Source organism: Lepisosteus platostomus, chromosome 8, assembly GCF_059453375.1.
Source record: "Lepisosteus platostomus isolate fLepPlt1 chromosome 8, fLepPlt1.hap1, whole genome shotgun sequence".
NCBI lineage: Eukaryota > Metazoa > Chordata > Actinopteri > Semionotiformes > Lepisosteidae > Lepisosteus > Lepisosteus platostomus.
This window is the reverse complement of record NC_142618.1, coordinates 6,746,335-6,752,334: the sequence shown is the minus strand read 5'-3', so window position 1 is coordinate 6,752,334 and position 6,000 is coordinate 6,746,335.

Here is a 6,000-nt window from a genome sequence, read left to right as displayed (position 1 = left end):
TGTGTTTAAGCTTAATGCCAGTGACAAAATGTCTTTTGTTCAGGTGTCAGCAATATAACTCTATGCCACTGACTTTCCATTGGGTTAAAGATGGTATAACACGTTTTGTAAACACATTTTATTAACCTGATGACTTTATATTGGGCTACGACTGCTAGCAAGTCATTTTTAAGTAACGGTGCAATGTTTTATCAGGATCTACACACTTTAATAGCAATAACAATCTTTCAAAATAGCTTGCAATTTTCATAAATTATGAATGGAATGGTACTGACGCAACACAGTGTGTGTGGGAGACCTGAATTACATCACAGATATGCCAGCCTGTTTCACTTTGATTAAATGCTTCATTTTATGAAGGCATTTATGAACAATTTCTAATATTCCTCATGAAATATTAATAAAACTTCTGTTGTCAGATGCCATAAAATACTTTGCAATATTTATACTTTTTAATGGGAAGAATATGCCACAAAATAAAATGCTGTCTAACATTTTTTTAACCAGAACATCCATTGTAGTGACACCAAATGGGATAAATATGAGGTGGCTCAGGAAAAAAATATTTTTAATAAAACAGATTTCTAAAACAGCACTAAATTTTACAGGTTTGTTATTGTTGTCACTATTGGCACTACTTATTGTGCATTTTTTCAAGTAAAATATCTTGATTAAATATAAAAGTAAGTAAGGGAGTAGGGAAATATAAAAAAGGGCTTAAATATTACACTGTTGTGGTGCTAAAAAGAATTGTACTTAGAGAAATTTGGAGCTGTCTCTGCTGGACTCAAATAAAAGTGGTGTTAAAGTGTAACGGGTCTCATAGAAAGCAAGATTAAAAATTAGTCCAGTTTACGTAAAACAATACAATGCACGTTTGTAAACCAAGACTCACAGAGTGACAATTAATGTGTGTGGGGGAAGAAAGGTGTCTGGGTTTGATTGTCCTAAAGTGGACATTAAATAATAATAATAATAATAATAATAATAATAATAATAATAATAATAATAATAATAATAATAATTGCTTACACTCCAATCAAAGCGCTTTACAAGTAATGGGGACTCCTCTCCACTACCACCAATGTACGGCATCCACCTGGATGATGCAAAGGCAGCCATAGTGCGCCAGAACGCTCACCACACATCAGTTATCAGTGGGGAGGAGAACAGAGTGATGAAGCCAGTTCATAGATGGGGATTATTAGGAGGCCAAGATTGGTAAGGGCCAATGGGAACTTTGGCCAGGACGCCAGGGTTACACCCCTACTCTTTTCAAGAAATGCCCTGGGATTTTTAATGACCACAGATGACCACAGCTTCCTCAGAGACCTCTGTTTTACATCTCAAGCTAAGCACAGCGCTGTTTTACAGTATAGTGTCTCTGTCAATATACTGGGGCTTTATGACCTACACAGACCACAGGGTGAGCACCCCCTGCTGGCCCCACTAACACCTCTTCCAGCAGCAACCTTAGTTTTTCCCAGTAGGTCTCCCATCCAGGTACTGACCAGGCTCAGCTTCAGTGGGCTGCCAGTAGTAAGCTGCAGGGTGATATGGCTGCTGGCTAAATGACTAGTGTCCCTGTAAAGGATGTGCATTTGTATTTCCTGCCTCAGGTTGGGCTCTTAATTAGGGTGCGAATACACAATATATCATTACACCTGGTCATCAACTATCCCAGTTGATTAATGGGCCCAGAGCAGTTAGCTCAACCGAAACCCAAGATGTCACTGGGACACTTCCACACCACCTGGGTGTGAGTCATAAGTCTGTTTAGCGGGGGTTTCAAATAGGAGAGAACTGAGGACTTCTGGAAAAGAATTGGATTGCAAAAGAAAATTGCAGTGGTTGGTCACAGGAGAGGACTCGATTTGAAGACCAGGAACTAGGAGCAGAGGAAGAAAGCCCCAGCATTGTCTTCTTCCCCCCTCTACCCAAAACTGTACTTAGGATTGAGGGGGGTGCACCAGGGATATATTGTTCAGAACGTCCGAGACTGAGGAGAATGCCTAGAACTTCACAGTTTCTTTGCTGTGGTGTAAAGAGCACACCAGGTTACCAACCAAAGCTGGTTCCGGTGAATGGCAATGCTGGACTCTTCTTTTGGGACATTTGGTACTGTAAGTAGGGTACATGGACTGCTCCTTGAGTAAATTGTGTCATACGTTCTATGCATTGTGTGAACGGTCATAAGAATGGCTTTGTTTTGGGATTATGTTTGTGTGATTGGAAGATCTAAACCCTGTAATAAAATGGGATATTATGCCAAGTGCCTTGTCTGGACTGTGGATACACTGGGCATTCTGGGTAATAAAAAACTCAAAAGGGTTCAATTATATTTGCCAGGTGGCATAATCATGACTATTAAGCAAAAGCAGATCCTGCATTTAAAACTCACCCTATCCTTGATACAAGCCTTGGAGTAGATAGTGAAGCAGTGGCCTAAAATATTTAATTAATGGCACAATTACGAAAACTAGAAGGAGAAAGAATGCACTTTATAGAGTTATTTAAAAAGTTGAGTTGCAAGTATTAAAAAAAAATGGCATGCAAACGACAAAGGCTAAGATACAGGATAATAGGAAGAGTTTATATAGTAATAAAAAATTATAAGAATAAAATCCTTAAAAAGCAGTAAACAGTTGGAAAACAGAGGATAAAGAAACTACTGTATAATGAAAAAGACCTGAGGATTTATGTTGAGATGTCATTTATATATTCTATACAATATGGGGAAGCAATATTAAAGCAAACAGTATATTAAGGTATATAGACAAAGTGAAGAATTCTAATCAATGTTTTGTTAAGCAACCTGGGGCTTGAAGAAATGTCCTACTCTGACAGGCTGACGGAAATGAAACTTTTTTGTTTGAACGGAGAAGACTTCTTTGCGAAATGACTACTTTATTCTACTTTATTCAGAATCCTGCCAGACATTGGTAAAGTCAACACAGAGGACGTCTTCAGAATGAACAGCGAAAAATTAACTAGTGGACACAAATGGAAACTACAGGGAAGTGCATTAAAAACTGGAGTCACCTTTTTGTACAAGGAATTGTGGAAATATGAAACAAGGGTCGTGTCGCAATATGCACACTTGCGGTTTTGCGCCCTTCATATGCGCGTTCTTGCTCAAGTCTGCAAGTCTTGCAAGTCTGCAAGGGTGTCCCATTTCTAAATTTGTGTTTCACAGCGTTCTTCAGTTGTGACACTGAAAGAAGGCTCCACAGCTGAAATGTTGTTTATTTTCTTCTCTTATCAGCATGGAATAAACCATTACTTGTATCTGTTTTTCTCTTGTTTTCTTTATTATCCCGTGGAAACTCACTCCTCTGAACCTCAAGCCTCATGCTGCATTCTTTCCTTCATGTTCTTTAATTAAATCTTGCCTTTTCTCATATGGTCTCTTCTGCTTCCATTCCCCAGAGTCAGATTCAGCCCCAGGTTTCTTCTTCTTGGCTCCTGCTGCCTATAATGCCACCTCCTCAGCCCCAGGTCTGCCCAGTGTCCTACCTCCGGCTCAGTCTGTCCTACGGTTCCTATCCCTGTCTTGTGTCTGTATGACAACCTATGTCTCAACATCAGCAAAACCAAAGAGCTGATCATTGACTTCAGGAGACAAGGAAAAGTCCACTCCCCCATCTACATCAAAGGGACTGCTGTAGAGATGGTGAAGAACTTCAAATTCCTACAGTAGGTGTTCACATCACTGAGGACCTCACATGGGCACTCAACACCTGCAGTCTCATCAAGAAGGCACAACAGCGGCTCTATTTTCTGAGAAGGCTGAAGAAAATATGCCTGCATCCATGGATCCTCACCAACTTCTACAGATGTATGGTGGAGGGCATACTGACCAGCTGCATCACAGTCAGGTACGGCAACTGCACTGCATCTGACCGCAAGGCCCTGCAGCGGGTGGTCAAAACAGCCCAACACATCATTGACAATGCCTTACCATCCATCCAGTAAATCTACAACACCAGGTGTCTGAAAAAAGCCACCAAAATTATGACAGACCCCACTCATTTATCCCCCTACCATCTGGTAGAAGGTTCCGAACGATCCAGTCACACACAATAAGACCCTGAAATAGCTTCTTCCCCAGAGTTGTCAAAATGGTGACCCCTCCACTCCCACCCACCAAACTATGATTCCTCCTCCCTTCTTTCTGTACCCACAACAACTGTACTCTTACACCACTACATACATCATACTTCTGACAATTGAATGTACAGTAAGCTGAACTTGAACTTAAAACTGTTCTTGATTGTAGTTTTACTATTTGATAGTTGTAGTATTTGATAAATGCCATTTATTTTGCACTGTTTGCCGTATTATTTTGCACTGTTTTGCTCTGTTTGTGTACTTTGCTCTGTTTGTGTTATTTTAACAGATATGGGTACACTGGTACCATACTGTTGTTAACACTGTTATTGTTATTGTATATTATGTCTATTGTCTTGTCTGCTGTTGTATATATATACAGTACTGCACCTGAGAAACTAATGAGAAACACTTTTCATTATACTATGCACCTGTGTAAGTATAATGACCAATAAAGTTGAATTAAATGGAATTGAATGATATTGCTGACCTCCAGTTTGGCCCTGGGTTCATTCTTCTCGTCTCCCACTACTCCTGATGCCATCTTCTTGGCCCCTGTCCTGCTTTCACTTTACCTACTTTCGAGCAGGCAGCTCCGAGCAGCTGCTGCTTCTGGGCCAGTGCAACACCTTCTCAGTTACAGCATTACAGCTTGAGTCCAGAACGCCTAGCTTGCCGAAGGTGGTGGTGGTGGTGGGGGGGGGCATACGCTTTGATATGACCCCCCAAGATGTATTCTCTCTCCATGGGAGTTCCTGTTTTCCTCACCAATGTGCCCATATGGTCATATTCCTACACTGTCAAACACTCAAGGTGTTTGTAATGCAGTCAGACCTATTTCAGAGTACCTCTTTCACCTTCTCAATGATTCCATATTACTGCATTGGCAGTATGGGGGTCCCGTTTGGTTCTTTTTGGGAGTCCTGTGTCCAGCTCCTTTCACCCGACACTTACAAAAAGCTCTCTCCCTTTTTCAGAGTTCCTCAGGTTCTGACAACGCTGCAGCAATGACATGGACTTCCACAGCCAAGCCCTCAAAATGCATTTTTTTCATTAACAAAGGATACCCCAATCGTGTTATTGACTGGACCCTTTCCCAAGCCAAAAATAATACTTGGTCCACCAACCCAGTTAGAAACTCCGGGACTCACAACCACATTCCATTGGTGCTACCCTACCATTAAAACACTCTTTCTATCCCCTGGACCATTAATGACAACTTCCCCATCTCACAGGGTGATCCCTCCACTGGTACCCCTTTTTCTGACTGCCCCATCATCTCATATCGCCAACCAATATGTGCAACTGCATCACCGTCTTGTTTGCAGATCCCTTAGCTATCATCCACACCAGGCACTTTTCCCTGCAGCAAAACTCGCTGCATCACCTGTGAATAAATATCCAATACCACACACAATCAGGGCCCCTTTGAACAATTCCTGATCACCCAGATGACATCATTGATTTCCAGCAACCTTATTTGCTGCACCTCTTGTAAACAAGCTTGCTGCGTACATTTGGAGGAACAGGAAGGAGACTTGGAGACAGTTTCAGGGAATATGTCAGGGCTGTGAGGATCAAAGATCTCTCCAAACCCACAGTTTCCTACTGTATTTCACTTCTAACAGCCATGAACATACTGATCTCTCCATCTGCGTTCTCACAGAGGGGATTTGAAACTCCTATTCCAAAAAGACATCCACAAATAAAATTATCCTGAAACTAGGATCACACCTTCCCCCTTCTTTCAACGACAGGCTCGTTTCCCTCTAATCTTCTCTATTCATTTGCAGGTTCTGACTTCACCTCTCTCGACTTCACACCACTTGAGTGTCGATACTGCTTCTGTCTCCTATCTTTTATTTTATTTTCGGCACGGAATAAAGCTTT